The sequence below is a fragment of the Leopardus geoffroyi genome, chromosome C2 (genome assembly GCF_018350155.1).
Source record: "Leopardus geoffroyi isolate Oge1 chromosome C2, O.geoffroyi_Oge1_pat1.0, whole genome shotgun sequence".
In the NCBI taxonomy this organism is placed as follows: Eukaryota; Metazoa; Chordata; class Mammalia; order Carnivora; family Felidae; genus Leopardus; species Leopardus geoffroyi.
Genome location: NC_059333.1, coordinates 143,090,219 through 143,112,112, shown reverse-complemented (window position 1 = coordinate 143,112,112; position 21,894 = coordinate 143,090,219). Strand labels below are relative to the sequence as shown.

Sequence of the window (21,894 nt, the reverse complement as noted above, 5' to 3'; positions counted from 1 at the left end):
ATCTTATGGAATATTCAAACTTAAGTGTAAATTAAGATAGTATATATTTATTTAAAATAAAATACACAAGGGTAAAACTTCTCAGGTTCTACTTAGTGAACCTTTTCCCCCTCCAACGTCTTCTTCAAACTCCACAGAAACTTATTATATGGCTTTTCTTGTTACTCAAAGTAGGTCAAGTTCAGATGCTCCGGTCCTTGATTATGTTTTTATTTTCAAATATCTCACCCAAACTGAGAATTTTAATTCATGCTATGTATTGCATAAATGCGTTTATTCATTGTGTTCTGAATAAAAAGGCTTCGGTTTTTTTTTTTTTTTTCCTACTCTTTTCCCCAGAACATGCTGTTTAATAGCAGTTTCTCTTCTGCCAACAAACTGATATCAGTTTATATGATTTAAGGTAGATACACGTGCAAAGAATTGTCCCAGCAGAAGTGCTGTGTGGGCCCTTTAACACTACACCACATAAAAGCCACAGTAAAACAGGTAGAAGGGATGCCAACCACGTAAACAGGATGAGGCTCCAGCTAAGTCTCCTATCATCCCTGAAAAGCTACAAATTGGGAACCAGGATGTCTGCCCAGATCAAAAAGGATTCTTCTTCCTGTGCTTCCTGAAAGAGAGACCATTTCTTTTGGATTTTGTCATACCTGATTTCAATGGTACATCTTTTCTCCTCTAACACTGCTGTGATCTCACTAGACCAGCATCTCCACTTTAATGTGAATTTTCATGGTTTCCCCTGAAGATTGGGACAGCTAGGCATATTTTGTTTTCTGACTTAACATAAAATAATATTCATTTCTAACAAATCCTCTAAAAATGTGAGTGCTCCCCTCGAGATAACAGGGGATTCTGGGATTCGGACCGGTCAACCCAACACAGATGGCAAACTGAGGTGGTGGGGAGGCGGGGAAGGGGAATGAACAGCATCGCTCAGTTCAGGCTCTCCATGGTCATTCCTGTCACCCCAAAGCCCTTTATCAGCCGACCTCCATCTACCCCCACCCCAGGTTCTTGACAGCAGTGATCCCTCACCTTCACCTTTTCCTCCTCCACCCCTAGTTACTGCCTGAGGGCTTCTGTCCTGGCTTTTCACAACATCAGGGATGCAAATCCTACCCCAGGCTACATAAAAGGCACCAAGCTTCCACCATCTGTCTGCCTGTAACTCTCACCCCTCTGTGTGGCTCTAAGAAATGGGTTTTTCCCAATCCCCCTTTCTGTTTACTCCAGCTGACTTTTTCTTGATTTGTCTCCAGGGGCAGGACCTCCTGATGCCAGTAGCTACAGAGAAAAGACATGGGATGTTCTTAGAAACCAAAATTCTGTCCTATAAGAATGGCTAGGGCTATATGACATCCCGAGGCTGCTGAAGAAGGTCCCTTTGTTATAAGGTCTCTGTGGGTAACAAAGTGTCAAAGGGCTATTTTCCCCCTCTCTGAGCCTCAGGTATATCCGCTAGAAAGATATTGTTTTGCCTCAGATTTGCAAAAGCCTAAAGTGTGACCCAACAGTCAGAAATTCAGAAGAAATCACACCAAATCACTTCACTGTATTCAAAAGAATTTTCCCCTCTGATCTACTATGCTTTCTCTTATTTTCCCAAATACTTGGGAGTGAGGCCAGACAGAGCTACTCCTCCTGACAAAAAGACTGCTACAATGATTGGGAATCCATTCAATTTTATTGAACGTCACCTAAAGGTTTGCATGGTTACTTAAACGCTGTTGATTTGAAGGCTTATAAGTATTTGGTTGCAATTTTTTGCAAATGAGACACATTTGTGATGGTGTATCCGTTATATGATAGTTATTTTTTTTCTGGTTATGCTGACTGAGGCAGTTATGAAGAATTAGAAAAATGAACTTTCTTTTAATAAGTTTTTCCCTAATTAATTTTAAGATGCTGAAAAACAGCAGTGGCCATAATCCATTTATGCATCAACATGGCTTATTTTGGCCAAGAGTCAGAAGACAGTGGTTCCAGTACTGGTTATGTTAGGAACACACAGAGTGGCCTTGAACATATCACTGAATCTCCTCCCTGCCTCTAGATTGGGGGCAGTGATATCTGAGATCCCTTTAGCTCTAATATTCTGTGGTTCAATCACTAGAAAGACACTGGCAAAACAGTTTCTACGGTTTGTGACTATAGATCTCTGCTCACGTTTGGATTCCCCCCTCTCCACTGCTCTTCATATTTTAAATGGGAAGGTCTACCAAAAGGTTCAGAAAAGAAGTCCATTGCCAGCAGCCAGTTCCCTAAATTTGCTTTCAGCACCAGGATTCCATTCTACCAAGATGTACCCCAACAGACTCTGAGAGAGGGGACATGCCCCATCAGCCTCCCACATGATACAGGCAAGGACTGGCGCTCCCACAGTATGCCTGCGGGGTTTGGAGTAAAGGGCTGGGAGACCTCACCCATACTTCCTTGTGGACAAAAGGTCTTTAGTACCAAACAGGGTCAGGGAGCTTGGGACACACCCAGTGTTCTCTACCCACAAGATTAACCAGCTTCCCCACTTGCTGGCTGCATGACAATGAACACATAACTTAAGTTCTCCACGGTTTCGTTTCCTCACCCATAAAATGGGGAAAAAAATAACTGTCCTCCAGGGTCGTTGTGAGGAGTAAAACTAACAGTTCACGCAAAATATCAAGAATAGTGCCTGGCACAGAGTAAGAGCTCAATAAACACTGGGGCGGATTATTATTACTACCTGTCTCCCCAGGATATCTCAGCAACGCGGGGGTGGGGGTGGAGGTGGGGGGAGGGCGGACGGGGACATTTTGGTGTGCAATTGAAGTCTTCCTTCAAGAGTTCCCCAGGGACATGTTCCAACCTGTTTCTCCATGCAGAGGGAAGTGGCCCGAGCGCAAACCCAGGTAATAGGCATCCGGAAAGAAATTGGCCCTGGGGTAGTTCTCGCGGGGTGAGGGACTGCATTCTGGGATCCTACCTCAGGTATCCAGGTAATTCGGCAGAAGCCAACGCTCTGTCCCCTGCGATGCCTGGCCTGTGAGGGTGTGGCCTTTGTGCTCAGGAGCCGCGGGGAGTCAGCGCTGAGGGAATCCCCGGTCCCGCTCCTCGGGGCTCTGAAGCCGGCCGCGGGGAGACTGGAGCTCGCTGCTCCAGGGGTGCCCCAGGGTGGGAGTGAGCGACCTCAGGATTCCTCCCCCGGAGCCCTGGCAAGTCGACGTCTCTTCCGGAAGGGTCTGGCCAAGGCGTGGGGCCCAGAAAAGGAGACTGCGCTGAGCTCTGCTTTCTCCCAGCTGGTTACGGGAGAGCAGCAGACTTATTATAACAGGGTAACCGCAGAGGCGGCTGTGCCCCGAAAAGCCTGCACGTGGGAGGCCTGGGCAAGGAGGGCCAGAGGGTTTTAAACAGCTCGGGACCCCAGGCAACCTCCAAATTCTTCCATGGGCCAGTGGAAACCCGGCACTGGACTCTCCAAGGTGCTGCTTGGAGAGGGGCGTGCACCTCCTCAGAGAGAGAAGGGTTAAACGAGGTGCTACCAGGCCTTTGGTAACCCACCTGGAGAAATGGAGCCCGGGGAGGGGGGGCGCCCCTTCTCTGCAACAGCAGTCTAGGCCCCCTCCCGCAAATGGTCTTCCATTCGAGACTGCTGGGGGGCAAAGGAGGAGACAGCCTCGCCTTCCCGCATCCGTTAAGGCGGCTGCAACAACCACAAGGACCTACCGAGGGGCCCAAACGTGGAAAGACCCACCTCTGCCCGGGGCCCCGGCCTGGAAGCCAAGTCTCCCCTCATCGGATGCCCACACCCCCTCGCCCTGCGTTTCCCGCACGCCCTCCGGCTCTTGGCTCCTGAGCCTGCGGGCACAGCGTGGGGCTCCCCCACTCCCTCGCTCCGCCCAGGTGCGATTTGCGGAAGGGCGGGGGGGGGGGGGGGGGGACGGACGGAAAGGTGGCTTCCCACTGCAGCCTCCGCCCCTGCGCTCTCCTCCAACCGGTTCGAACCTCTGTCTACTCGCCTGGCGCTGGGGACTCCCCCCACCGCCCCTGCCCGGCACACACGCCTCTCCTGGGGGCCAGGAATCCCCTTCCCACCCTGCGGCTGTGCAGACCTCCTTGACTCCAGAGCGCCCGGCAGGGAAGGTGGGCGTGGGTCTACGGACTCGGCTGCGGAGGTGGAAGGGTGTAGAAGCGGGTGCCGGGGAAAGGAGAGGACTCTGGTCCTCTTAGAGCCAGGAAAAGCATCCCTGGTCCATGATCTGACCACTCGGTCGCCGCCTGAGACGCCAACGCATTCACAATCTCGCCTGGAGGTTTGTTTCTCCTGGAGAGGAAGATCGCCCCGTTCCAGGCACCCAGAAGCCGGCCTTCCCAAGTACCCCCCCCCACCCCTCCACCCCCCTCCCCCCGGGCTCTGGCATTCCAGGGCTCCATTCTGCCTCTCTGCGCCTTCCCAGGTGCCCAGCCCCTCCCCCCATCTCTATTTACACACCCGGGCCAGAGCTCTCCGGACTCAAATCCTTTTTCCTCCGTGTCAGGTGACGGCTTGGACTGGCCCCTCGCCCACTTTAAAAGCGGAGCCCTTTGGTACCCTGTCAACCAGATCTACCCGAGACCCCCACCCCCACCCCTCCAGCAACATTTCTCTCCCCAAATGACTTACTTCACCCACCCGGATCTGCACTTGCTGTTCCCGCGGCACACAGCCGCAAGCCACTCCAAGGGTTTCATTACCGAGTTCGGGGTGGCATACGCAAGGGTGGACCGTGCTAGACTGAGCCCCAAGGGTGGCCGCAGCCTCCTCCCATGTCCCACCCCTCCTATTGCATTCTCTCTGCTCCTATCCCACCCTCACGAGCAGGATGAGCACTGCTGAGTCCCAAACCCTCGCCTCTCTAGCGGGAGCTGCAGGGAGTGAAAAGTCGACTAGCAAGAACACCGAAAGAGAAATGGGCAGATGCAAACGTCAGGGGTGGTAGTGGGGGAGGGCTGGGGGAAGGGCGCACGCGAGAACTAGACCTGCAACTTGCACGGCACGGGGTGAGCACCGCGCGGGGAGGGGGGGGGGCACAAAACTTTGCAGACTATTGCACAGCAGCTGGCTGCAAGCGAGCAGGGGGTCGACTTCCCCCCGCCAGGAGGGGTCTCTCCCAGGGTCTGCGCCAAGGGGACCGGAGCTTTGGACGTGGCTCTGACCTGGGGTGACAGTTCCCCTCTACTTGTTACGGGAAGGGACGGCCTAGGCACCCGGGTGGAGGGACGACACCGCGCTTTGCGAAAAGCAACAGGCGGCTGCACCTTACCTTGCGCCAGTCCCGGGCCGGGGTGGCTGCTCCATCCTCGTGGCGCAGGGAAGAGGCGTTGGATGCGTATGCCTGGGGGTGTGAGCTGCCAGAGCTGCAGCGCCCGCTCTTCCCACCCCGCTGCCAGCCGGGCTGCCCACCCCGGACCCGGCCGGCCGGGAGGGCTCGTTCCCCGCCGCGGCGGCGGCGTTAGTGCGCGGCGGCAGGAGCGCGGGACGCCGGCTGTGCGTGGCTGGCCGGCGTCCTTCGGCGCCTCCACCGAGCGAGGGTGCGGCTCCGGGCGGCCGTGCGGAGCACCGCTTGGCTCCCGCTTCTGCGGCGGCTGCTGCAGACCCTGCGCCCGGCCCCGGAGCCTTGCAGGAGGAGGAGACAAAGACGCGAGGGAGGCGAAGCGCCGCTCGCCCAGATGCGATCGTCTCAGTCACTAGAGGGGAATCGCCTCCAAACCCCGGCTGAGGATGAGGGAGGAGGGGCGAGGAGGCTGGGGACGGGAAAAGCAGCAGGGAACGAACGTGACAGTCAGAGCCCTGCCACCGCCTCTCCCGCGCTGCCCTCTCGCCTGCCGGGTGGAGGGTCCGGAACGGAGAGAGAGGGCGGGGGCTGAGCGTTTGCTGCGGGAGGAGAGGCGCCGAGGTGGGAGTATGGGCTCCCTCCGCCTCCCTCGCCTGCCTTCCTCGCACCCCGCCGGTGCAGAGCTCCTCTCTCTGGAAGCTACGGCCCCATTCTTTCTCCTGTTTATCTAACTACTGAGATCCGAGCTGAATAAAACCGGCAGAAGAAGCATAATGTGGTGATGGGTTGATTGTCCTCTAATGGGGAAAAGGCGGATGCCTAACATCTCTTCGACAAATGATGGCCTACTGGGTGCCAAGTGCTGTATGTAGTAGGCTGTTCCGGGGTAAGAGGGATAAAGTGAGCTATTCCCCGAAGGCTCTATGTTCCAATATCAGAATGATCCCCTGCGGTTCCTGAAGCACAAAGTTTTGGCCATGAGTCCTGGGCCCTGATCCCCACCCCCTACTAGTCCAGTTTCCCAAAGCAGAAGAAGGTGTTAGAATTCAATTTGCCTTCCCGTTGCAGGGATGACTTTCTACAGCCAAAACCAACACAAAACAACAACAACAACAACAACAACAACAACAACAAACGGCGTGCAGAGTATATATAGACCTTAAGAAAGTGTATGTGTGTGTGTTCATGTGTGTTTGCTAAGATTAACACAAATGACTGGTTTTAGTGGTTCTCAGTTCATGATTTAAATTATTTAGCAGATCTGCACCTAAATAAATAAATGAATCAAGAAACAAGCAATTGGGGCCAGAGGAACCAGCCTTCCCAACATCTACAAATACCACCTTCTTTTACAGCCCTGTTTCCACTCCAGCCCTCACCCCTCACTCCAGGCAGAATTACTTTTCCTCTTCTCTTTGCTATCACAAATTTGCCAATCACTTGCAGAATTCACACAGGTACAGATTTTTTTTTATAGTTTTCTATCGCATCACTCACCTGTATTACCTCCTTTTTTCTTCTTTTTTAGGATACCACTGCAACATCCAGACTTGTTTTGTGTCTAGTGGGTACTCAAGGAAAGCTTAGCCTGTTGAAAGTCATTTTCTCCTTTAAACACTGCTAAATCCCAGTGTGTCTAGAATTAAGGGAACTTGGATGATGAAATTTGGGAGGGTTTGGGGAAGGGGAGGGCACACATAGTTCTACTCCCAGCTCCTCTGACCTAGAAATGTAAAAGTATTTAATTCATTTTTTGTTTCTGGACACTTTTCTTTTCCCACTGACCAGCCTACGTCTGTTTGCTGAATTCCCATAAGCAAGGGAAACCAAGTTGTTGGGCAACTGCATAGAGCGAGTGATATGTACTCAGTTGCCCACACCTAAAGCAAACCCATTCCAGGCAGAGAATGACCAAAAAAATCTTTATCATTTCATGACCTGTGTCAAGTATGTTGACAGACTGCCAAGGTGTCCTCATTTCCAATGAGGCTCTCTTATTATAGATGCATTTTAGAATAGTTTGAAGAGTACTTCATTGCTGAGAGGTAAAAAAAAAAAAAAAAAGAAAAGAAAGTGCTATGTAGTTTAGGGATATTTAAAATTGTTCTTTATTTTCTATCCCCACTTCCTATGCATTGCAGGATGGATACCACCTAGATCGGGGATGTGCTAAGGAAAAGGTCCATAATGTGTAGGAGATTAGAAAACATGATTGCTAAGATATCTTCTATTTCTAAGATGAAACTGTGATTGGAAAGGTTGTGGTTTTTTTGTGGTTTAAGTTCTGTTTATTTATTTTGTTTTTGTTTTTTAAATGAAGTCTTAGGACTTATGGATGGCAGGTATGTAATTTGGTGTAACTTTTCTGAAGGGCAATATGATGTTACTCTTGAAAGCATAAACTTTTTGGAGGTCATTGTCCCTAAGACTGTACTTCTAGAAATTCATCATTAGGAATAAATAATGGATATTCAGTAAGATTTATATACAAGGATATTCATTGCAGTGTTGTCTACACTAGTGGAAAATTGAAAATAAACAAAACCAAATTGAAATTTCTCACAAGACTGGAATAGTGAAATGTTTTTAAATCTATAAATGGATACTGGTCAGACATTAAACTGTGGTTGTAAATGAGTTAAGTGAGTATTGTTATAAATGATAATTATAATTTTAGATGCAAAAAAATCAGATGCACAACATGAGAGACACAATAATAAAAGTTAATATCTGGAGTCAACAGATGTAGGTTTGGAGCTATACATTTCTACTTGATAGCTACGTAGAAATCTTAGACTTGAACTTCCAATTCCTTAAAGGTATAATTGGTTGATGTTAATTACCTCATAGTGTTCTGTTTTCATTGAAATTTGCAAAACACTTATTTCACAAATAAGTGCCTACTACACGGTAAAAATCTCAATATGTTTTTCTCTTGGCAATCATTACATGTATAAATGTGAATATATACATATGTTTAGGCTCGTGTCTAGAGTAATGTATACTCCAGTATTAACAGTGGTTATCCCTGTTCATACAGGGATTACAAGTATCTTTTAAAATATATAGGGTAATCAATGGGGCGCCTGGGTGACTCAGTCGGTTGAGCGTCCGACTTCGGCTCAGGTCGCGATCTCACGGTCCGTGAGTTCGAGCCCCACGTCGGGCTCCGGGCTGATGGCTCAGAGCCTGGAGCCTGCTTCCATTCTGTGTCTCCCCCTCTCTCTGCCCCTCCCCCGTTCATGCTCTGTCTCTCTCTGTCTCAAAAATAAATAAAACGTTAAAAAAAAATTAAAAAAATATATATAGGGTAATCAAAAGCAGAGGAATTTGTTTTTAAATTAGTTCTCTTTTAATTAAAACAAACAATTTCTACCTATTGACAGAGGAAACCTCTAGACTTGGGATGCTTTCTGCTCTACTTGATTCACATGCTCATCAACAAGACTTGCTGACCATTGGTGTCGCCCATGCTATAAAAAGGATAAATGACAGGGCATGGAGTTTGTCACCTCTGATATAAACTTAGATTTGTTTTGTAGCAACCAGGAGTCAAATCCAGCTCAGCAAAATATGCTGTTTAATACGAGGAGCTGATTGGTTGCTGCCCCTGACTTGTCTTGACAACCTATAAAAAAAGAGAAGAGAGGAGGTATCAGAAGCTATATTTGTAACTTGATTAGTGAATTAAGAAGGAAGCCTAGCACTGAAGGGCCACTTCATTCAATGACCTTCACATCACAGCAGCGGCCCCTCTGGCCCAGAGGGGGAGCTTTTGTAAAACTTATGGTGTGTATTACAAATATTACATTACTTACTGGTGTTTTCAGTTTAACTCTCTTTAGAAATAGGGGTAAGCAATTGTTTTAAAATCAATATATTCCAGTAATTTTGCAACTAAAGGAAACCTCTTGAAATTTTAATTGCATTTTCCATTTGGAACTCTCCAGAGAAATGGAAATGCATTTTTCCGAGCCCTTGAGTTGATTTTCTGAAATCTAAATAGTTGGGGTGACTTAAATGAATGGAATCAAGGCAAGAAGATGTTAATATCATGAATCCTTTGTGGAACGTGTTCCAGTTAAGTACTCTTCATAACAAATCACCCCAGAACTTCTTGGCTTAAAATAACAACAATCTTTTATTAGCCTGAATCTGGAATTTGGACAGGGCTCGGGGAGGAAGGCTCACTTCTGGCCCACTCAGCGTCAGCTTAGGGCCACTGGAATCAGAAGTAGAGGATTCACTTCCCAAATGGTTCCGTCACATGCCTGGCAGCGTGTGCTGGCTCTTGGCGTTCGACAGGAGCTGAGGCTCAGACCTCAGTTTCTCTCCAGATGGGCGTTCCCATGTGCATCTTTCCCATATCTCCATAGTTCCTCATGGATGTCCTCACTTTATGTCATTTGGGTTTACAAAGAGAACCCGATAAGAATCGGACCTTGCCTGGATAATGAAAATCTGAACATTATACAAACAATCTAGTCTTCGAATGGCATTGCAAGTTTTAACCCAGAACTCACTGGGCAATGTACACTCGTGAATCTAGCTCATCATTTGGAAGACTTGGGTACATGGATCAGTTTTTCTTCCATTTACTGAGATCATTTGGAACGCAAAGTAGTGCACCCACCATGGGAAACAACATGGAGATTCCTCGAAAAATTAAAAATAGAACTATTATACGATCCAGCAATTCCACTTCTGGGTATTTATCCAAAGAAAACAGAATCACCGTCTCAAAAATACGTCTGCACCCTCATGTTCATTGCAGCATTATTTACAATAGCCAAGACATGGAAACAACCTAAGTGTCTATTGATGGATGAATGGGTAATGAAAAATACATACACACACACACACACACACACACACACACACACACACACAAAATGACACTATGGAATATTATTCAGCCATAAAAACGAAGGAAATCCTGCCTTTGTAATAACATGAATGGACCTTGAGGGCATTATGCTAAGTGAAAGAAACCGGAGAGAGAGAGACAAATACTGTGTGATTTCACTTCTATGTGGAATCTAAAACAAAACAAAACAAAACAAAACACCAAAAAAAAAAAAAAAACAAAAAACAAAACTCTTCAATACAATGAACATATTGGTGGTTGCCAGAGGCAGAGGTTGGGGGAGATGGGAGAAATAGGTTTACTGTTTAATAAAAATAAAGGAATTAGAGGACTGGCCATGTATAAATGCATAGTAATTTGTGTGTGTGTGTGTGTGTGTGTGTGTGTGTGTGTATTTAATGACTGGTCCACATAGTGAAGACCAAATTCCCTATCATGGTTTTTTCATGGGCCTCTGCCATTTAACTTTCTTTCCAGCTCTGTCAGCTTCTTTTATCTTCTCATGTTTATCCATCTTATCTTGGCTTTATGTAGACTCCTATTCAGGCTAGCTGTTGACAAGTTCACCTCTCCTAGTAGACTTATCATAGGGGACTAAAGTTCCTTGAGAGCAGAGACTTTATTCCAATCAATTTATGCCCCCACAACTGTCAGTCGAGCCATGCAAGGAGTGGGTGCTTATACATGCTTATTGAAAAGATGAATAATTCAACACCCCTTGCCTTTCCAATTCAATCATTCTATCTCTAAAATGGCAATATTGCTCGTGAGCTGCTCCACAGGGGAGCTAATTAATTCTCTGAAACTGGAAAATGTTTTGAAGTTCCACAGTACTTTGGAAGCACTCAAGAACATTAATATGTGCAATAAAGACATTATTATTATTTCCCTGACACATAAATGGTGAATAATCCATTTTAATGTGTTTGTTTTGAATATACTCAACAAATTTGCAGGAAGTAATGTATTGTTGGCTCATTTCTACTAATGGACACCTTGTGTGGACTGAATAAGATGTGGCCTCTTCTGGCTCTATTGTTTGCTCATTTCTCCAGCTCTCAGAACCACTATTATACATGTTTTCTGCCAGAAAGGTACCCAGGATATGAGAATCAGCCTTCTTGGGGTTCCGTGTCTTGACAGGTCATATGGGTACCTATGGGATTCTAGGATTGCACTCTTAGTTCCCTAGCCATAAAATTATTGTGGGAAATGTCTTGTAGCTGAGAGATCCAATAGAGAATTCCTATCCGTAGGTGGAAATATCAGATTCTCTTCTTGGGAATTTTGGACAAGAAAACTGGGAAGACCGGGCTCATCTTTCTGATGACTAACATCGCAAGGTGTAACTCATAGGAGCCATGAGCAGGCATGATATCTGCCATGCAGAGAAAGCCACACTATACTGTGAGTGACAAAACTTCCACACAGGGACAAATGTGAGAGGCAGAGTGATTCCCTGTAGGGTCTGAGTCCCTGGTTCAAGCTATTTGGAAGTCCAGCCATGTCTCTGCTCTCCCCTGCTTTTATTCATCCTCTTTTTTCAAGAAATCACCTTTTTGCTTAAACTAGTTCACATTTAGTTTCTGTCTCTTGGGACCAAAAAAAAAAAAAAAGTCCAACTAATGCAACATCAAAGAAAGATTTGAGAAATGCTTCTCAGAATATGTTTGATTAAGGGTTGGAGAGAGTGCGCTTGGGGACACTTCGATATGAAGCTTATAGTTTGAGAAGTTAAAAGCCCGGTGACTAATATAAATTGAACCATATTTTTCCAGATAATAAAAATAGGATCTGACATGTAAAAGCAGGATCCCAGTGTTTTTGACTTACTGGAATGTAGGCTTCATGAGGGAGAAATCTGGATTCTTTACCACTGTTCACTGATGACTACAATACAATTCTGCACATGCTAGATAATTCTGCACATTATTTAATAAATATTTGTGGAATGAATGAATGCATTTATTTGTTGCATATCTTCCTTAGTCCTAGTCGAAATATGGAAAGTGACTCCTTATTGAATCCATACTACAAATCAGCCACTGTGCTCAGTGTCAACAAACATGTCATTTAGTTTATCACCTGACCTTGGAGCGGAAGTTGTGGGTGGGAAACGACTATGGATTCCAAGAACTTGTTCTAAGATGAGACAGTTTGTTCAAACAGTTTGCACGTAGATTCTATATGGTGGGGGTCAGGATTTGAACCCAGGAGCATCAGTCTCCAAAACGTGTGCTCTCTCTCACATACCACATTCACATATTAACATACAGGGCAGGGATCTCTTCCGGAGCAATAAACTAAAAGGGGACAAGGCTGGACTGGAATATTGCTTCATATACAACTCCAGATCTAATGATCAAGGATTTAGTGAACACAGAATTAGTCCTCACTCTACAGACAAGTAAGTGCAGGTCTATAGGGCTGCGTCCAGTATTCATCAGTCAACATCTACTCAGAAAGTCTCATTTTCAGGATGGAAGCTCTCTTCTTGTTCTCCTGGTCTCTCCCTGGAAGAGTTAGAGGACTTACTCCTTACCCCCAAGACCGATGGGAGTTGATGGATAAATACCCTACACCTTCCTCCTCTTTTGGTTTGACTCCAAGGCATGTTCCACACTGTCTCCAAGAGGTCCTCGATGTGACTGTGCCCCAATTACCCACAACACTAATTTGCTTAAAAGTATACCCTTTATTGGTTTCCTTTCCTTCCATGTCTCACTTCCCTTCACCTCTCCCCAAACCTTCCAAACAAACTACTCAAACTCTCGCCTTTATCTCAAGGTTCTGCTTCTGGGCTCACCTGAGCTAAGGAGCTAAGTCATATCTCCGGCCCCTTTATCCTCATCCTGAAGGGAGACTGTCAGATTACCTGATCGATGAGTTTGAAAGAAGAAACTGAACATTATCTATTACTTCAACTCTTTTGTAGAGGGCAAGTTCATAGGACATGCATGTTTGGACTACCCTCTGCTGTGGGCTTAAAGGCTTGCCTTCGTGGGAAGGTCTTCAGTTAGCAACTGGATGGATAAGTCAGTTTATTTCAGGAGTGATGTATTAGGACACTCACCAGATCCTTACAGATCTAAAATCATGCTCTCCAAACATCTTTATCAGCAATATTCACATGGTTCATAAAAGCCAAATGTGGAAACAACCCAAGTAAGCATCAACTGATTAATGGATAGACAAAATATGTTTATGGAATATTATTTGGCCATTAAAAGGCATGAAATATTGAGACCTGCTATAGCATAGCTGGATCTTGAAAATGTGATGGTAAGTAAAACAATACAGTCACAAAATATCACATATAATATTATTCTATTTATATGCAATGCCTAGGATTTCTGCAGAGGCATAAAATAGATTTGCCGTTGCTTAGGGCTTGGGCGTGTGGAGGGGAGTGGGGAAGGGAGGAGATAGCTGAAGGGTGTGGGGTTTCTTTTTGAGGTGATAAAAATATTCTAAACATGACTAGAGTTATCCATATCTCTTAATATACTAAAAACCATTGAAAGGTACACTTTAAATAGGTCAACTATATAGTATGTGAATTGCATGGGAACAAAGCTCTTGAAGTTGGGTCCACATTGTGATGCAAAATGTTAACATTAGGAGAGGCTGGGTAAAAGGTGTACAGGAATGGTCGGTCTGTACTATCTTGGCAATTCTTTTGCAAATGTAAACCTACTTTAAAATAAACAGTTTTTAAACTTGGGTCTAAACTTGGGAAGGTCTGAGCTTGGGAAGGGTCATAACTTCTCTGACTCAGTTTCCCTACCTTAAGGGAGAACAATACTACAATACTCATCTCGTAAAGTGGCTATAAGAATTATACACTGTCAATTGAGATAGTGTATATAACACTTACTATGTCTGGCAGATAACCTCTCTCTCTTTCTAACTAACTAACATGGGGACCTAGGTGCATAAGGCAGAATCATCAGTGCGTCTCAGGCATCCTATTTCCACCCACGATCTCCATTACCATCCTGTCTCCCTGTTACTTTTCTTTTTTTTTTTTTTTTTTTTTTTTAATTTTTTTTTTCAGCGTTTATTTATCTTTGGGACAGAGAGAGACAGAGCATGAACGGGGGAGGGGCAGAGAGAGAGGGAGACACAGAATCGGAAACAGGCTCCAGGCTCCGAGCCATCAGCCCAGAGCCCGACGCGGGGCTCGAACTCACAGACCGCGAGATCGTGACCTGGCTGAAGTCGGACGCTTAACCGAGTGCGCCACCCAGGCGCCCCTCCCTGTTACTTTTCAGATATGAGATTTGCTTTGACGAGGTTTGGTCAGAGGTTAACATTTATAATAGTACAACTTAATAGGGGTTTGGCGGGGGGGGGGGGGGGTGAAGCTGGGTGACATTAACAATTGATGCCAAAGTGGCCCTCCTTAGCAATTAGTTGTTCTTGTTTCTTTTTGCCTCCAATCATAGCTATTTTTGTTATTGTTTGTGCTTTGTGAAATGGTATCGTTCCATCAGACCCACATGTAAGCCTCAAGTTGCTGATGCAGACTTTCCTTTCCTCCTTCTGTAGCACTTATGGAAGCCGGCACAATATTTCTGCTAGCTGGTCTGGAGTCAGTTCCGTATCTAATTATGGGGTTGATTTTCTTCTTTTGTATTAAGGTTTTCTCCACCCACTGGGGGTGTTAGGGATTTGACAAGGAAGCTTTCCCTATGGTCCCTGTTTCATTGTAAGAAGCCAAGGGCGTGGGGGAAATGCCCTTGTTGGAGTAGAGGCTGGGGTTTCAATCCTTTCTTTAAATTCAAGGGACAAAGGAAGCTTCAGGCAAGCCATTTATTTCCCCAGGCTTGTGAATTGGCCTAAATCATCTCTTCTGCAACTCTTAGTTCCTCTTAGGACTGACATTCTCCAAAACACAAGCATCTTCTTGAAGCTTACTGACAAGTAGTTGCCAAACACCAGAGGAGTGCTGATATGTTGTTAGCTAATATTATCTCTCATCTGTTTGTAGCATCTTGATGGGAAATCATCCCTGGGGAGCAGCCCTCTTCTGCAGTCTGCTCTGAGAACAGATTTAGAGATCGCAGGAAGAGGGGATTATGGAGAAAATGGATCCCTCCAGCATGGACAGGGATGGTGTCATTCTGTTACCGTTTTGAAACAGATACAGACAAACCAACGGAAGGCTGGTCTCAGTGCCTGGAAAAGGAGTATTACATAAGTGCAATTTTACTTTCTGCGTTAATCTTTGCTGAGGTAATTGCTTTCATTCTATTTTCAGTGTGTTGTTGGCAATGCTGCGTGGCCTACTGACAGTTGTTCAATAAAAATAGAGATCATACCCGAGAGGAAAGGTGCAATATTCACACATGGCCAAAGTTCTTTGAGCCACAGTACTCAATTCCTCAAGAGTTACACGGCGAGAGGCACTGCTAGCGAGTTGTACCAGGAATTAAGATTGAGTTACATTTATAGGTTGTCGGGTGTATCTGGCACGCACCTTTGGACATAAGGAGTCGTGCAACAATTTCAGCGAGGGGCGCGAAGGGGCGTAAAAGAAGCTCAAAGTCCTATTCTTCTCTCTACTCACCACATAGTCACCCTTAGCCTCCCTATGCATCACCAAATAGAACTAAGTTTACCCCCTCAATATCTTGCTAATGGTCCACACCACTCTGTCAACGCCCCTCCACTGCTGGCTTGATTCAGAACATTATCATATCTCACCTGGGTACTCTATTACCCTCCGAAAAGGTCTAACTGTCCTCAACTCTGCTCTCAGCCCAGGAGCAGGAGCGATTCCTAGTCTGCAATGTGTTGGTCACACGCCTTGTTTAGAATTCTTCAGTGGTTCATAATAAAACCAGAACTTTATCACACAGCCCTATAAGTCTCATTATAATCTGTCTGCCTACTTCACTAGCCTCCTCCTCTTTGATTTCCTCTTCTTCTAGGGTCTAGCCAAGTTTAGCTGTTCATGGTTCCCCCAAATTCACTGCACTCTTGTGCTGCTTACTGGGATACTTCCCAGAAAGGATACTCCCAGGTTCTCCTTACCTTTTAGGTGTCTCTCACCAACATCCTCCCCAAATCACCTTTCCTAACTCACTAAGGACGATTTCCTTCCCATTTCCAATGCTCCCTACATACTGCCATATGGCTATAATCAAACTAGCATTTGCATGGTGAACTCAAGTGTGACCATCTAAAGGCTGAGACCATGTGTTGGATCTTCAACTCCCTAGCACCATACCAGACAAAAGGTGCTCAATAAATGTCTTAGGATGAGAAAGGAAAGAGCATTTTCTAAGCACCTAAGATACGACAGGCTCCGTGTTTGATTTGGGGGAGGTGCAGGACAGGAAGGGAAAGTAAGCAGCCTATGACTTACATCTGGGAGAGTGATAAAAATAATGAGAGCATGGGCAGAGATATTAATAATAATAAATCATGCATACCGAAAAGTCAAATAAGCCAGAAAGTCCTCAAGTCTTGGGTAAAATTTAATAAATCACGGAAAGGAAAGCAAACTAAGGGTAATATTAAGGAAATCAGAACTTTGACTCCAAATGACTCCCCCTCCCTCAGTGAATGAAAGGCCCCTGGAGTTCTCACCATTAAAGCCTCCTGGCATATTTGAGGATGGCCATGATAATCAAGCATCTAGCATAGGGGGTGGATTAGAAAATGTACATGTTCTGTAACAGGGGAATCCTAGTAATCATTTCTCATGATCTGTGGAGATATTGAAAGGAATTCTTAAGCAGATGGTTTTATACCTATAGAATTGAATCATAGGTCCCAGCAAAATCATTCTCTTATTCTCTGTAGCATTGAAGTCTGACTTTTAGTGGGTAGTGTTGGGAGGTGAAGCAGGACAAACAAGTAGCAGACAGGAAATTATAACGAAACTTGAAGACTATATTACGGAGTTAATATTTTATCAGGAACCACTAAAGAGTTTTGAACAAAGTATATCACAGTCATATTTGTAGGCTAGGAGTCTGACGCTGTATGCAGGATGGATGGGCGGTGTAGAAGGGTGGGGATAGGGAGAGCATTTAGGACTCTAGGACAATATTCAAGGTGAGAAATGTCAGTGTTTAGAATCAAGACAATAGAGGGGTGGATAGGGAGACATGTGCCTCTAGAAGGAGACAATTCTAAGGTCTAAGTTAAGTCATCTAATGCTATCTAAGTGACACATTATATGATGGACTCCAATTTCCCCTTCCACGTGCTAACTCAGTGGGGTGTCCCTAGCCCATCAAGATTTCTATGGCCAACAGAACCCCAGCCCCACTGTGACAAGTGCAGTTGGCTGCCCAACCAACTTTTCCTCCCCACCATTCTTACAACAGAGCCCATAACTCACTGTAGGAGCTGAAAACCTGCTTTCCCAGCAGACTTTGCAGTGAAGGATAACATCACACATGACTGCAGTCACTGGAAACTAAGGGGAAGCTTGGTGCCAGGAATTTTTTAGTGAAGGCCTTTTTCCCTATAAAAAAAGAATAGCAAGAGGAGAAATATCCCTCTTCTTCTACTGATCATGCCCTTTGTCATGCCTGTGTGTGATGCCTAGAACTGTGGCAACCATCCTGAGACCATGAGAGGAAAGTGTGAAGACAGAAGCCATTATGTCAAGGATCGGAGAAGAAGAATGGAAAGAACCTGGTTCTTTACTGATGTCATTTGAGCTTTTTAAACCCACCCTGAAACCACATGTCTCCAAACTTCTGTTATATGAAATAATACAAAGCCTAGTTTTAAAAGTTCTTGCTACTCAAAGGGTGGTCAGTGGACCAAGTCTCTCAATATAAACTGGAACCGGTTATAACCAGAGAATTCTGTTGTAACCACAGAATCTTGGGCACTAGCCCAGAAAACCTGAATCAGAATCTGCATTTTAACCAGATCCCCAGTGTCAGTTTAAGCTCCTTTCCATTGAGTATTGTGTTACTTTCCTTGAAGCATCCTAATTAATATATCATTACATACAGCTCCCCCTATAACTAGAAGTGATTGTGTTTTCTCCTCTTATTCCACAATGCTTGACCACCTCTCTGCCACAGCATGCCTTTTATTTTGTCATATATACGTAGTAGAGTTAGAACTGTCTGTGGCAGTCTGATCGATACAACGCCATCAATTCCTTAAGAGAAGGCCCTATATCCTACTGGCCTTTCTACTCCCCCTTCTGCCCAGCATTAAACTCCGTGAAAGCAAATATTCAAATATTTATTGAATGAAAGAATAAAAGGAGTAATAATTTCTTTGTAATTCTTCTTGCCAATGAGAATTTTAGAACCTCCAGTAGATAGACAAAATGGACTCAGAGGTATGCTCATGATCTGCCTTGGGCTATAAATGTATTTTGTTTTCTTATTCAACCATTTTTCCAGGTAGAGCCATGCTCAACAGAGCTCTTTAGAGGCAAAATGCTCCATAAATCTGGTTTTTTCCTCATGGTGGGCCACATCCTTGCCATCTTTCTAAAGCTTAATTGCCTTATTGTCATTGGAATAATGGAAGTCATCCCAGGGTTGGCCCTGTCCAAGTCACCAGATGCAGCCCTCTGGGGACCACTTTTTCCATATGCTGATTAATTTATAGTAATCAATGCCATAAATTAATCCACCATTTAGCATCGAACGTTGACCACTGAATATGGCCAGGAAAGAAATTCCTGGCCATCTAGAAATCAGGAAAAGCCAGAAAGAGGCAGGCACATTTAGCTGACTCTGCTTTCCTTAAAAGGCTCTGGCGGTGGCCAAGCTTAGAGAAGCTAGAAGGCAGGGATAAATATAGAAAATTGATTTATCTTTTTCATTTAATAAAAAGCATCCATAGATTCTATAAAGTAGAAACTCTGCATATAGGTCACCCAAATAGAGGACGCACACGGGGAATAGATTTTAGCCTTCTCACAACACATACAACAAATAAAGAGCCATGTGGTTTGACTTTCTGGTTTTTCCATGATTTTGTAAACACACCTTCACAGCCCACTGCATATCGGCATGCTGGCCTCCCCTCTCAATATCTGGCAAAATGGCAGTCACTGTAGGTGCAGTGAGCAAAACCCATGACCTAAGGCAAAGAGGCTTAGGATCTGGTCCCAACTCCATACCAGTTAAAGGTAAGAGGTAAGCCTATCCCAGCCTGTTGGTGCAAATGAGTGCCACCCGTTTGATTATGGACACTCCTCAATCCCAAATTTTAGGGTGGATAAGAAAAAACATATACTTATTTAAGGGAAATAGTTTCACAAAATTCACAGAGGTTGTATGAGATCATTTAGAAGAGGTCGTACTAAATTTTTCCATCTGTTCCAACAATTTCATTTATTTACTGACAGCCCTAATTGGGCAAAGGAGGGGAAGACGTGATGTAGCAAAATAATCCCTAGCAGTGCCTGCCATAATTCAACATTGTCCACTGAAAGCTAAACTTTATTGGACCAAATTGCCCAATAAGGCCCACAGAAAACCACACATGGACAGCTGTGGTTTTAAGTCCCCAATTGACTTTGCAAATAGGAAAATTGCAGAAGCTATTTCAGAATCTGGGAATGCTTATTAGCAAATTTTGCCTGTTCAAATTATGGCCTAGATTGAGAAAATCAGTCTTATAATTGTTGGGGGCATTTTTTCACTCCCAGAAGAAAAACTAATTTTATGTTTATATTAATAAGATTTTTTTGAGACACTGTTCATTTGAAATTGAGTGGAAGTTAATTCCCCAGAAAGGAGTTGGTTAACCAATTTATAGACTTACCAATTTGGGTTAACAGACATCTTACTCATACTTCTGATAAATGCACAGCAAGAAACAGAGCCCTGAGCAGTTAGTGGCTTGCCCAAGGTCACTCAATTAGAGGCAGAGCTAGGACCACAGCCTCATTACCTCTTTTAGACCAGTGGTACTCAACTGGTGGTAATTTTGCCCCCCTAAGAGACACTGAATAAGGTTTGGACACATTTTTGGTTTCACACTAGGAAGAAAGTACTACTCACATCTAGTGAATCGGGCACAGGAATCCTAGTACACATCCTATAACGCACAAAATGGCTCCCCAGCATAGTAGTGATGAGGCTAAGAAACCCAGGGGTGCAAGTATCATTTAAATAATAAGGCTTGCATACACACACACACACACACACACACACACACACACACACATGCAAACACAGAAATGGCCAGAAGATAAGATAGCTAGCTACATTACTTCTAATACTTCTTTATAAGCAAAACGGGAACAGAAATGACAACAGAAAACCTTCGACTTTTTCACCCATCTTACTTCCAACACCAGCCCATCCTGCCAGCTCCTCTTTCAAACAATATTCCCAAAAGGCAACTGCTTTGGGCCACCTCCACTGATACCTCCCAGACCTGCCACCATTCTCTTTCCCCGGGTCCACTTGAACAGCGTTCTCAATGATTTATCTTCAACCTTCCACCTGTTCAATCTGCTTTCTGCTCGGCAGTCACAGTAACCTTAACAAAGCAAACCTGATGGTGTCACTTCTTGTCCTAAAGCTTAGTCTCCACTGGGACTAATTCCATACATAGCCCAGTGTGCTACTGGAAATAAGTAGGGACGTATGTTGGCTTGTCCTAGTAAGCGGGGAGCTAGTAGCCTTTAGCTCCTGGGGGCGGAGGAAACATATTGCCCCTTCACAGGAGGGCTGTGAAGAACTGACTCACCCAAACTGTTGAGCGCCTCTGGTAAGATCCTGTGGCCTCACTGCCTCACCCGCTCGACAGGTCACTCTTGGTGCTCTAGCCAGCGCACTTGCCATTGCTCGAAACTTCCAGGTGTGTTCCATTCTCAGGGATCTGTCACTAGCTGCTCCCTGCCTGAAAAACACCGCCCAACATATCCATAGGTCTCGTTCCCTTGCTTCATTCAGGTCTCCACTAAATTGTCATCTGATCAGAGAAACATCACATCATAATCATATCTAACTTAGCATCCTCCTCACTAAGGTGAGGAGTTATTCTAATCGATGTTTCTTCCTTTCACTTACCAACGTCCGACACCACTGTACGATGTATATTTTTCAGTCTCTTCTGTTTCCTCTCTGTCTCCCCTTTAGCAAGTGAGGTCCAAGAGGGCAGGAGTTTTTGTCTGTTTTGCTCCTCTTTGTATCTTCAAGCGCCTAGAACAGCACCTGGCACACAGAAGGCATTAGACAACATCTGAGAAATGAATAAATGAATGTATGTCTTTACTTAGCCAAAAACTATCCTCTAGGAATGTGTGATCAGAATAGAGAGAAAAATCATACATTTCCCCTTAATTTGATGGCTGTATATATTTTTTAAAACCTAACATTACTGGGAAAAAAAAAAAAAAACAAGCCTGCATTCACCAAGGACTGCTTGGAAAATTATACTTAGGAAGCCGTCTTAACTGTTATTTTAACTATTTGGTCACCATAATCTGTCTTTGTGGACTGACTGGTATAAACAGGTCGAGCTATTTCTCAAGAACTTCAGGAATCACGGAAGAAAAAAGACCTATTCACATAAGATATCGTTGATAGCCTTATTAAGGGATGCAAAGATTCATGGGCTATTTTGTGCTGATGATCTTAAATGTATGAATTCAACAGGAATGGTGAAGTAGGAATCCCTCCCCACTAACTTTGATGGGAGCTGGGTGTCAGACAAAACCGCGATTGCCCTGAAGCCTAGTTTCCGGCCAAGAAACAAATGCTCCCCTCAGGGAGAAGGAGG

General features: G+C 44.9%; 1 protein-coding gene and 1 long non-coding RNA gene across 5 annotated transcripts in view; both read right to left on the bottom strand.

Moving 5' to 3' along the window:
- The window catches only part of LRRC3B (leucine rich repeat containing 3B), a 93,874-nt gene extending 86,973 nt beyond the window's left edge, over positions 1 to 6,901 (bottom strand). For 2 of the 4 annotated variants that reach the window (XM_045436351.1, XM_045436350.1), the window contains exon 1: positions 5,286 to 5,909. The gene's annotated coding sequence lies outside the window, so the exon portion shown is untranslated. Of the gene's footprint in view, positions 1 to 2,968; positions 3,738 to 5,285; positions 5,910 to 6,794 lie in introns of those variants that run through there. The other 2 variants (XM_045436353.1, XM_045436352.1) reach the window with 2 other exon arrangements.
- A 1,722-nt stretch (positions 6,902 to 8,623) lies between these two features.
- On the bottom strand, positions 8,624 to 21,321 carry LOC123576198. The gene is made up of 3 exons (XR_006701217.1): positions 21,183 to 21,321; positions 20,860 to 21,012; positions 8,624 to 8,925 (listed from the first exon to the last, which is right to left on the bottom strand). It is a non-coding gene; the product is annotated as an uncharacterized LOC123576198 (long non-coding RNA).
- Between the last annotated feature and the right edge of the window lie 573 nt (positions 21,322 to 21,894).